Below are 12,519 nucleotides of genomic sequence, written 5' to 3' on the forward strand. Positions count from 1 at the left end.
AAATTTATTTTATTTATTTATTTTATTTATTGGATTTTTATACCACCCTTCTCCCGAAGGACTCAGGGCGGTTCACAGCCAAGATAAAAAAAGCAATAATATACAAATAAAACAATAATTTAAAAACTTATTAAAGGCACACTGTAATGTGGCCGTCTCCATTGTTGAATTGTGGGGTCCTTGGTACTCTCTGATCTTGGTGGGTTTCTTGCAGATCTTTCATGACCAAACTAGGTAACATCATCAGTGCTAGAAGGAAGTGGGGTGTATGGAGAGGAGGAGGAGGAAGAAGATTGTGGGGTCCTTGGTACTTTCTGAGTTTGGTTGTTTTCTTGCAGACCTTTCATGACCAAACTAGGTAACATCATCAGTGCTAGAAGGCAGTTGGGTTTGCAGGGCGGAGGAGGAGGAAGAGGAGAAGGACAACTGTGGGGCCCTTAGCACTCTCTAAGCTTTTCTTGCAGACGTGTTAAGTAACATTGCCAGAGCACTGATGATGTTCCCTACTTGGGTCATGAAACGTCTACAAGAAAACCACCAAGCTCAGGGAGCACCAAGGACCCCACAGTCCTCCACCTCCTCCACCTCCTCCTCCTCCTCCTCCTCCTCTTGTCTGCAAACCCAACTCCCTTCTAGCACTGATGATGTTCCCTACTTGGGTCATGAAACGTCTACAAGAAAACCACCCAGCTCAGGGAGCACCAAGGGCCCCACAGGCTCAACTCTGACCTACCAACACAGCTTTCTATCACCACCATTGATGAATTCCTTCAGGGTGCTAAGCTGAGATCGGCTTAACCGTGGTTTAGCAAAACCAAACACTATAAAGTTCCCACGACGCCAACGGAAAGTACCTTGCGGCTCATTTTCCTGCCCAACGGAGCCTTCCAGAGGAAAACAACTGGATATGAGAATGTGGAAGGAGAAGGTCTACCTTTGCCTCTAATGACGGGCCTCATGAGGGCTAGCCCCTTAATTATTTTCACCTGGAAAGAGAGCTTTCCCAGGGCTGGACCAGCTCCATCGGCACCAGCATCAGACCCGGGATTTGAGCTAGCCGACCTTTCCTTGCTCCGTTCGAACCGGCTTCCCCCGCCCCTCCACCCATGTCGCCCCACAAATCCATTTGCTAAGGGGTCTCATCAACGGGGACACCCCACTGGGATGAGGACTTGGGCGGGCAAGGAAGGGGGACGGGCTCTCTGACAAGCGGTGTGACGGATAGGCTGGGAGTGTGTATTCAGGTGCAGTGGCTTCCAGCATGTGGGTGCCATCTGATTGGGAAGTGGGGGAGAACCCTGGAGGGGAAGGGAGGGGAAGCCACAGCCCCTCCCAAGCGATGCCCGGATTTCAAACCTGCCCTGTTTATTCTTGGCAGAGCTTCTGCGCCTTTAAAAATGGACTCTTTCTTTCTTTCCTTCCTTCATCCCTTCCTTCCTTCCTTCTCTCCTTCCTTTTTTCTTTCCTTTTTCACCCTTTCTTCCTCCCTTCTCCTTCCTTCCTCCCTCCCTTTCTTCCTCCTTTGCGCCTTCCTTCCTTCTTTCACTCTTTCTTCCCTTCCTCCCTCCCCTCCACCTCCCCTATTTTTCCTTCCTTCCTCCCTCCCTCCCTCCCTTTCCTTCTTCCCTTCCACCTCCCATTTTCCTTCCTTCCTTCTCTTCGTCCTAGCCTTCCTCCCTTACTCCTTTGCTCCTTCCTTCCTCCCTTCCCTTTCTCCCTCTCTTCCACCTCCCCTATTTTTCCTTCCTTCCCTCCTTCCCTTTCCTTCCTTCTCTTTCACCCTTTCTTCCTCCCTCCCTCCATCTCTCGCTCCTTCCTTCCTCCCTCCCACTTCCCCTATTTTTTCTTCCTTCCTTCTCCCCTTTCCTCCCTTTCTTTATTCCTTCCTTCCCTTTCTTCCTTCTTTCCTCTTTTACACTTTCTTCCTCCTTCCCATTCCTTCCTTCCTCCCTCCCTCCCTTCCCTCCCTCTTTCCCAGCCTTCCTTCCTGTCTTCTTTCATTCCTTCCCTTTCACTCTTCCTTCCTTCTTCCCTCCCTCCCTTCACCTCCCCTATTTTTCCTTCCTTTCCTTCCTTCCTTCCTTCCTTCCTTCCTTCCTTCCTTCCTTCCTTCCTTCCTTCCTTCCTTCCTTCCTTCCTTCCTTCCTTCCTTCCTTCTTTCTCTTTTAAATAGATTTGTTTAAGCTGGCAACGTAAATAGTTTTAAACAAAGATATTTTATTTGGTCCTCTTTCTATTGGGATATTATTTCTGGTTTTTATGCTTAATGCAAGAAAATTTAGAATTTTAAGTTTGAAGATTTAATAATTGTGTTGCTTATACAAATGGTTTGCAATAATTATAGATAGTTGAGGTTATTACTGTGTTGATATTTAACTTTGTTGAAAAGGTGGCCTTTTTTTACTTTTCTTTTTTCCTTTCCCCTAAATCTTGAGCTTCCCCGCTTTCTTCTTAATTTTTTCCCCTAGTATTTTATGTTATAATAAACTTCAATACAATAATAATAATAAATAAATCTTCTGAGATTTTTTTTCTTTTATTAAGTCAGAAAACCTCAACCACATTGCATGAGCTCCTCTTCAGTGGTGGTTTTCAATTTTTTTTACTACTGGTTCTGTGGGTGCGGCTTGGTGGGTGTGGCTTGGTGGGCGTGGCAGGGGAAGGGTACTGTAAAATCTCCATTCCCTCCCCAATCCAGGGGAAGGTTACTGCAAAATCCCCATTTCCTCCTGATAGAATAGAATAGAATAGAATAGAATAGAATAGAATAGAATAGAATAGAATAGAATAGAATAGAATAGAATTGAATTTTTATTGGCCAAGTGTGATTGGACACACAAGGAATTTGTCTTGATGCAGATGCTCTCAGTGTACATAAAAGAAAAGATACCTTCATCAAGGTACAACATTTACAACACAAATGATGGTCAATATATCAATATAAATCATAAGGATTGCCAGCAACAAAGTTACAGTCATACTGTCATAGGTGGAAAGAGATTGGTGATGGGAACGATGAGAAGATTAACAGTAGTGCAGATTCAGTAAATAGTCTGACAGTGTTGAGGGAATTATTTGTTTAGCAGAGTGATGGCCTTCGGGAAAAAACTATTCTTGTGTCTAGTTGTTCTGGTGTGCAGGGCTCTATAGCGTCGTTTTGATGAGCTGGGACTTGGGAGGCAGAGAATAGATGGGGACGGGGCCAGTTAGAATTTTTACTACAGGTTCTCCGAACTACTCAAAATTTCCGCTACCGGTTCTCCAGAACTGGTCAGAACCTGCTGAAACCCACCTCTGCTCCTCTTACTTTGCTCAGATTCGAGCTGTTTTAAGTACAAACATCAGATCTTTTAAGGTCATTTAACAAAGGCTAGGATTGGCAGGCATATTTATTTATCCAACTGACTCCAATTCTCTGTGACCATGCTAGAAAAGGTGCCAAGAGACATTTTAAAACATTCTCCGAGGGGACAGGAAATAAAATTGCATGGAAGAAGAGGGGAAAATTAAAAAAAATAAATTTTTTACCCAGGGCAAAATTAGCCCAGGTGAAATGTTTATCTCTGTCTTGGATGGGACAAAGATGGGACAGGTTTTGGAAGGATATATGAAGATGTTGAGACCCCAGAATGCAGAGAAGAGCAACAAAGATGATTATAGGGCTGGAGGCTAAAACATATGAATCATATGCACATATAAAACATGAATCATATAAACATATAACACATATGCTCAAGCAGGAGGCCCCTACAGAATTACCAAATAACAGCGTTGGAAGGGACCTTAGAGGTCTTCTAGTCCAACCCCCTGCCCAGGCACGAAAGCCTACACCACTTCAGACAGATGGTTATCCAACATCTTAAAAATTTCCAGTGTTGGAGCATTCACAGCTTCTGGAGGCAAGTCGTTCCACTTATTAATTGTTCTCACTGTCAGGAAATTTCTCCTTAGTTCTAAGTTGCTTCTTTCCTTGATTAGTTTCCACCCATTGCTTCTTGTCCTGCCTTCAAATGCTTTGGAGAATAACTTGACTCCCTCTTCTCTGTGGCAACCTATGTGACATTGTCCTTCTTTTCATTAAACTAGACATACCCAGTTCCTGCAACCATTCTTCATATGTTTTAGCCTCCAGTCCCCTAATCATCTTCGTTGCTCTTCTCTGCACTCTTTCTAGAGTCTCAACATCTTTTTTACATCGTGGCGACCAAAACTGAATGCAATATTCCAAGTGTGGCCTTACCAAGGCATTATAAAGTGGCACTAACACTTCACGTGATCTTGATTCTATCCCTCTGTTTATGCAGCCCAGAATTGTGTTGGCTTTTTTAGCAGCTGCTGCACACGGATGGCTCATATCTAAATGGTTGTCCACTAGGACTCCAAGATCCCTCTCACAGCTACTACTATTGAGCAAGGTACCACATATCCGGTACCTGTGCATTTTGGTTTTCTTGCCGAAATGTAGAACCTTACTTTTTTCACTGCTGAATTTCATTTTGTTCAAGCTGCATTAACAGAAGGATGCAATCAAGATCAAAGGGGGTACTAACACCACTCTATAAAGCCTTAGTAAGACCACACCTAGAATTCTGCATCCAGTTTTGGTCACCATGCTGTAAAAAAGATGTTGAGACTCTGGAAAGAGTGCAGAGAAGAGCAACAAAGATGATTAGGGGACTGGAGGCTAAAACATATGAAGAGCAGTTGCAGGAACTGGGTATGTCTAGTATGATGAAAAGAAGGATTTAGGGGAGACATGATAAGAGTCTTCCAATATTTGAGGGGCTGCCACAGAGAAGAGGGGTCAACTTATTTTCCAAGGCACCCGAAGGCCAGACAAGGAACGATGGATGGAAACTGACCAAGGAGAGATTCAACCTGGAAATAAGGAGAAATTTCCTGACAGTCAGAGCAATCAACCGATGGAACAGAAGTTGCCTTTGGAAGTTGTGGGAGCTTCATCACTGGAGGCTTTCAAGAAGAAACTGGATTGACATCTGTCAGAAACGGTGAAGGGTCTCCTGCTTGGGCAGCGGGTTGGGGGGGTGGGTTGGACTAGATGACCTACAAGGTTCCCTTCCAACCCTTTAATCTGAAACCCTCACCTGGGCTTCCCAAAGCAGCGTTAAATCTTTCTCCCGACGCATCTCCGTTTGCCAACTTTTGGCTGGCATCGGAGCCACAAACAGTAGCTTACAAAAGCCGAGAGAGAGAGAGAGCGGGGGTCTCGGTAAACATCAATCTGGGATTCCCCCCCACCCACTGCCCAGGCCGTGCAACCCATCACCTGGCCGGGATCTTTAATCCGGGGAGTGAGGGGGGAGCTGATCCTTAAGTGTAAGTCAATAAACAGAAAGCAGATGGGAAGCACCAGCAACAGGGCTATTTCTCAGTTCCCGGGGGTCTCGTTACCCCCTCATAACCGAGACAAATGGATTCCAGACCCAGCCGTGTTAAACGCCGGCCACATGTGTCCACCGCAGGACGCTGCCGGCCTGACCTTCTCCAGCCCCTTCCTGGGAGGGGAGGGGAGGGGAGGGGGGGTGTCTCCCTTGACCCCCACCTCGGCAGCCCGGTGGCCTCTTTTTTTACGAGGCTCTGCTTGTCCTTGGGGTTAATTTCAACCGAGCCTTTGATGGCCGAGGTCGGATATTAACACCGCCATGGGGGCAAGACCTCTGGCAGCAGGGCCCTACAACTTTTCAGGCTAGGGTCCCCCCTTTCTCCCCCCCCATCCCCGGAGCAGGGAAGAGGAGGGGGAAATCGGGAGGGGGCCGGGTCATGCTTTCCTTCCTTCCTTCCTTCCTTCCTCCCTGCCTCCCACCTCACTCCAGACTCCCGAAAATGGTGTTAAAAATGGGGTTAAGATGATGGAAAAATTGGGTTAAGATGAATATTTACAGACCCCTTTACAGACATAAACTGTTTCAACTCCTACCCTCAAAACGACGCTATAGAGCACTGCACACCAGAACAACTAGACACAAGGACAGTTTTTTCCCGAAGGCCATCACTCTGCTAAACAAATAATTCCATCAACACTGTCAGACTATTTACTGAATCTGCACTACTATTAATCTTCTCATCGTTCCCATCACCCATCTCTTTCCACTTGTGACTGTATGACTGTAACTTTGTTGCTGGCAATCCTTATGATTTATATTGATATATTGACCATCAATTGTGTTGTAAATGTTGTACCTTGATGAAGGTATCTTTTCTTTTATGTACACTGAGAGCATATGCACCAAGACAAATTCCTTGTGTGTCCAATCACACTTGGCCAATAAAAATTCTATTCTATAAAAATTCTATTCTATTCTATGGGCATCCTGGAGTTTTCTGAGCACCCTCACGCAGAACAGAATAGAGTTGGAAGGGACCTCGGAGGTCATTTAGTCCAGCCTCCTGATTCAGCAGGAGACACTACACAATTTCAGAGAAGAGGCTGGGCAGTGATGGAGCTCCTACAACTTCTGAAGGCAACTTCTGTTCCACCAATTAATTCTTCTCACTGTTAGGAAATTTCTCCTTAATTCCAGGTTGTTTCTCTCCTTGATGAGTTTCCATCCGTTGTTTCTTGACTTTCCTTCAGGTGCTTTGGAAAATAAATTGACTCCCCTCTTCTTTGGGGCAGCCCTTCAAATACCGGAAGACTGCTATCATGTCACCCCATTCTCTTCTCCAGACTAGCCATATCCAAATCCTGCAACTGTTCTTCATATGCTTTAATCTCCAGGCCTTTAATCGTTTTAGTTGTTCTTCTCTGCAAGGAAGGAAGGAAGGAAGGAAGGAAAAGGGGGAGAGGAAGGGAAGGGGAAGGAGAAAGGAGAGTTAGGAAGCAGATGGGGAGAAGGAAAGAAGGAAGGAAGGAAGGAAGGAAAAGGGGAAGGGGAAGGGAAGGGGAAGGAGAAAGGAGAGTGGGAAGAAGATGGGGAGAAGGAAGGCAGGAAGGAAGGAAGGAAGGAAGGAAGGAAGGAAGGAAGGAAGGAAGGAAGGAAGGGATATTCCTTGTCAGATTCCCACAAGAAAACAAGGAACAGAAGAAGGGGGGGGGAATGTTTGTTTGTTTGTAATCTTATCTATTTCTGTTCTCAGTTCACCCATGCTGGAGACCATATCTTGTAGCAGTGAGTTCCACAGATATCACCCTTTCAGTACAGCAAGATATTTGAACCAGGGGAAAAGACTGGTGGACTATGGGCAGGAAAGAGGAGAAGAGGAATGGCTGGGGTCATTAATCTTGGGGCAGGCAGGGGGTTCCTGCCCATCCACCCACCTGTCCCCCCTCTGGTAGCCTGACCTGGAAGGGCTGAGAGGATCCCCAACTGACAAATGACCTCAGCTGCCCAAACCCATTTGTTCCAGGGCAGAACAAAGGTGCTTGTGGGATCCGTTCTTCTTAATCTTGGATTTGGGGAATATTTCCTCCTAAAACAGCTGTGAAATTTGTCTCAGGATTCCCCTTACAAGGAGCTGAATAAGCCAGAATCTATTCCATATCTATTCCATTTCAGTCTGTATTCTATTTGTTCTGTATTCTCTCTTCTCTTCTCTTCTCTTCTCTCCTCTCCTCTCCTCTCCTCTCCCCTTCCCTTCCCTTCTCTCTTTTCTTCTCCTCCACTTCACTCTCTTCTCTATTCCCTAATCTGTTCCTTTCCTTTCCTTTCCTTTCCTTCCCTTTCCGTTCCGTTCCTTTCCTTCTTTCCATTCCTTTCCGTTCCGTTCCGTTCCTTTCCTTCTTCCCTTCCCTTCCCTTCCCTTCCCTTCCCTTCCCTTCCCTTCCCTTCCCTTCCCTTCCCTTCCCTTCCGTTCCGTTCTGTTCTATTTGTCTAACGAGCTGAATAAGCGAGAATCTATTCCATATTTATTCCATTCCAGTCTGTATTCTATTTGTTCTGTATTCTCTGTTCTATTCTATTCTATTCTATTCTATTCTATTCTATTCTATCCTATCCTATCCTATCCTATCCTATCCTATCCTATCCTATCCTATCCTATCCTATCCTATCCTATCCAACCTATCCCATTCCCTTCCGTTCTATTCTATTTGTCTGAAATGATGTAGGGATTCCTGCCTGAGCAGGGGGTTGGACTAGAAGATCTCCAAGATCCCTTCCAACTCTGCTGTTCTTTATTCTTTGAGACTTAAAGCATTGCGGAGGCAACCAAGGATTCTGAAAAACAAGGTTTGAAAAACTCTTTTAAGGCCGTGTTTCTTGACCTCAGCAATTTTAATCTCCTAGGTCAGGGCTCTCCAAACATGGCAGCTTTAAGGCTTGTGGACTTCAGCTCCCAGAATTCTATTTGTTCTGTATTCTCTATTCTATTCTATTCTATTCTATTCTACTCTACTCTACTCTATGATTCCCATTCTGTTTGTTTTTTTTTATTTGCATTTATATCCTTACACTATGTTAGCAATAGTCTTCATTCTATTTGTATATTTGTATATTATATACAAAGTCAACTTATTGCCCCCAACAATCTGGGTCCTCATTTTACCTACCTTATAAAGGATGGAAGGCTGAGTCAACATTGAGCCTGGTGGGACTAGAACCTGCAGTAATTGCAGGCAGCTGCTGTTAATAACAGACTGCGTTAGCAGCCTGAGCCACCAGAGGCCTGTTCTATTCTATTCCTTTCATATTCTATTCTATTCTATTCTATTCTATTCTATTCTATTCTATTCTATTCTATTCTAATCTATTCTAATTTCTAATTCTATTCCATTCCATTCTACTCTACTCTATGATTTCTATTCTATTCTATTCTATTCTATTCTATTCTATTCTATTCTATTCTATTCTATTCTATTCTATTCTATTCCATTCCATTCCATTCCATTCCATTCTACTCTACTCTATGATTCCCATTCTGTTCTATTCTATTCTATTCCTTTCATATTCTATTCTACTCTATTCTATTCTATTCTATTCTAATTTCTAATTTCTAATTTCTAATTCTATTCCATTCCATTCCACTCCACTCCACTCCATTCCATTCCATTCCATTCCATTCGATTCTATTCCATTCGATTCTATTCTATTCTATTCCATTCCACCTATAGTCCTCAAGTTATAACCATTCATTTAGTGACCGTTCTGGTACAACGGCTCTGAAAAAAAGCGACTTATGACCATTTTTCACACATATGACTGTTGCAGTCTCCCCACGGTGACGTGATCAAAATTCAGATGTTTGGCAACGGATTCTTATTTATGACGGGTCACGTGATCAACTTTGGCGACCTTCTGACGAGCAAGGTCAAGTGGGGAACCAGACTCACTTAACCGCATTGTGGATTCAATGATTGCAGTGATTCGCTTAACAACCGTGGCAAGAGTGGTCGTACGATGGGGCACTTAACCCACTTAACAAATGTCTCATTTAGTAGCAATAATTTTGGGCTCAGTGGCGGACGTCAGGTGAGGACCACCTGTATTTTCCGTTTCATTTGCCTACGGAGACGTCATCCAGATCCTGGTTGTCCCAAAGGTGTTTTTTTCAGGAGGCAACTGGACTTCCTTGTTTGTCTTTGAAGACTTTTCGCTTCTCATCCAAGAAGCTTCTTCAGCTCTGCTTGGATGGTGAAGGATGGAAGGATTGATACTTTTTTTTTTTGTTTGTTTACATTTATACCCCGCCCTTCTCCGAAGACTCAGGGCGGCTTACAGTGTATAAGGCAATAGTCTCATTCTATTTGTATATTTTTACAAAGTCAACTTATTGCCCCCCCAACAATCTGGGTCCTCATTTTACCTACCTTATAAAGGATGGAAGGCTGAGTCAACCTTGGGCCTGGTGGGACTTGAACCTGCAGTAATTGCAGGCTTTGTGTTCTTAATAACAGGCCTTACCAGCCTGAGCTAAACCGGCCCTTTCCTTGCAGACAGCTGGTCATATGCATCCTTTTTAGAGCAAAGATCTCCAACCTTGGCAACTTTAAGACTTGTGGACTTCAACTCCCAGAATTCCTCAGCCAGCTTTGCTGAATAAAAGGGGAGGTGGAGAGAGGGGGTTCTAAATGACTGATTGATTGAGGGGAAGATCTGAGGTCACAGAGCCTTATTTATTGTAGTTAGAAAAACCAGAATGAAGAGCTTGTGTGTGTGTGTGTGTGTGTGTGTGTGTGTGTGTGTGTGTGTGTGTGTGAGCCTGTTCTCCAAAGCACCAGAAGGAAGAACAAGAAGCAACGGATGGAAACTAACCAAGGAGAGAAGCAATCTGGAATTAAGGAGAAATTTCCTGACAGTGAGAAGAATTAATCAGTGGAACTGCTTACCACTAGACGTTGTGGGTGGTCCAACATTGGAGGATTTTAAGAAGAGACTGGGTGGCCGCTGGTATTAGAGGGTTGGACGAGAAGACCTCCAAGTCGTCTCCTCCTCCTCCTCCCCTCTCCTCCTCCTCCTCCTTCTTACTCCTCCTTCCCTCTCCTCCTCCTCTTCTTCTCCTTCTCCTCCTCCTCTCCTCCTCCTCCTTACTCCTCCTTGCTCTCCTCCTCTCCTCCTCCTCCTCTCCTCCTCTCCTTCTTACTCCTCCTTCCCTCTCCTCCTCTTCTTCTTCTTCTTCTCCTTCTCCTCTTCTCCCCCTACTTCTCCTCCTCCTCCTCCTCTCCTCTCCTTTCCTCTTCTTCTTCTCCTCCTCCTCCTCTTCTTTTTCCCCTTCTCCTTCTCCTCCTCCTCCACCTCCTCCTTCCTCCTCCTCCTCCCCTCCCCTTCTCCTTCTCCTTCTCTAGCAGGAGGGTGGACTAAACTAGAGGACCTCCAAGGTCCCTTCCATCTCTGTTACTATGTACTATAACTTTGGGCCAATCCCCAAGAGATGGTGAGTTCTAGTCCTGCCTTAGGCACAAAAACTATGTGACTTTGGGTCAGTTGCCAGGAGACGGTGAGTTCTAGTTACACCTTAGCCATGAAAGCCAGCTGGGTGACTTTCAGCCAATAACTAGGAGGCGGTGAGTTCTACTCCCGCTTTGGGCACAAAACCCTGCGGGGGTGACTTTGGTCCAGTCCCTTTTCTCGCAGCCCAACCCACCTACAGGGTTGTTGTCGTCGTGGGAAAAATCGAACCGTCTGCTGGTTTCCCAAGCAAGGTGCCACCACTGCCCCAATAACGCTTCGTTTATAGCAGGGGTCTCCAACCTTGGTCCCTTTATATCATATCGCAAGATCTAAAATGGACAGCTAACATCAAAAACATCATCAAAAAAGGACAACAAAGAATGTTCTTTCTGCGCCAACTCAGTAAGCTCAAACTGCCCAAGGAGCTGCTGATCCAATTCTACAGAGGAATTATTGAGTCTGTCATTTGCACCTCTATAACTGTCTGGTTCGGTTCTGCAACCCAACAAGAAAAACACAGACTTCAGAGGATAATTAGAACTGCAGAAAAAATAATTGCTACCAACCTGCCTTCCATTGAGGACCTGTATACTGCACGAATCAAGAAGAGGGCCGTGAAAATATTTACAGACCCCTCGCATCCTGGACATAAACTGTTTCAACTCCTACCCTCAAAACGACGCTATAGAGCACTGCACACCAGAACAACTAGACACAAGAACAGTTTTTTCCCCGAAGGCCATCACTCTGCTAAACAAATAATTCCCTCAACACTGTCAGACTATTTACTGAATCTGCACTACTATTAATCTTCTCATAGTTCCCATCACCAATCTCTTTCCACTTATGACTGTATGACTATAACTTGTTGCTGGCAATCCTTATGATTTATATTGATATATTGACCATCAATTGTGTTGTAAATGTTGTACCTTGATGAAGGTATCTTTTCTTTTATGTACACTGAGAGCATTTGCACCAAGACAAATTCCTTGTGTGTCAAATCACACTTGGCCAATAAAAAAAATTCTATTTAAGACTTGTAGACTTCAACTCCCAGAGGGACTCTGGGAGTTGAAGTCCACAAGTCTTAAAGGGACCAAGGTTAGAGACTCCTGGTTTATAGCATGATTAAATTTCAAAAAAAGCAAGAAGAAAAGAGAAACAACCAAGAAGAACAAACCCCCCCCCCCCAACATTTTGGCGAATCTTCAGCGAGCTCCAAATTCAGATTCCGCTTCTTCAGCAAGGAACTGGGAAGTAGCTAAATTTTCTGTCTCAGCGGGAAAAGAGCGCCCCCTGCTGGATCTTTTTGGGCAGAAAGGCATTTCTGTCGCTCCTGCTCCCCCCCCCCACCTCGCACCCCACTTTTCTAGAAATGGAAGCCTTCAACATGCAGTTTGGTGGGGTGGGTGGGTTTCAAAGTGAAATCCAGGCGAGGCAGCCTGGCCTAACCCACAACTCTGTGGCCTCTGGTGGCTCAGACTGCTAATGCAGTCTGTTATTAACAGCAGCTGCCTGCAATTACTGCAGGCTCGATTCCCACCAGGCCCAAGGTTGACTCAGCCTTCCATCCTTTATAAGGTAGGTAAAATGAAGACCCAGATTGTTGGGGGGGCAATAAAATTGACTTTGTATATAAATATACAAATAGAATGAGACTATTGCCTTA

This window comes from Ahaetulla prasina, chromosome 3 (genome assembly GCF_028640845.1).
Source record: "Ahaetulla prasina isolate Xishuangbanna chromosome 3, ASM2864084v1, whole genome shotgun sequence".
NCBI classification, from domain to species: domain Eukaryota; kingdom Metazoa; phylum Chordata; class Lepidosauria; order Squamata; family Colubridae; genus Ahaetulla; species Ahaetulla prasina.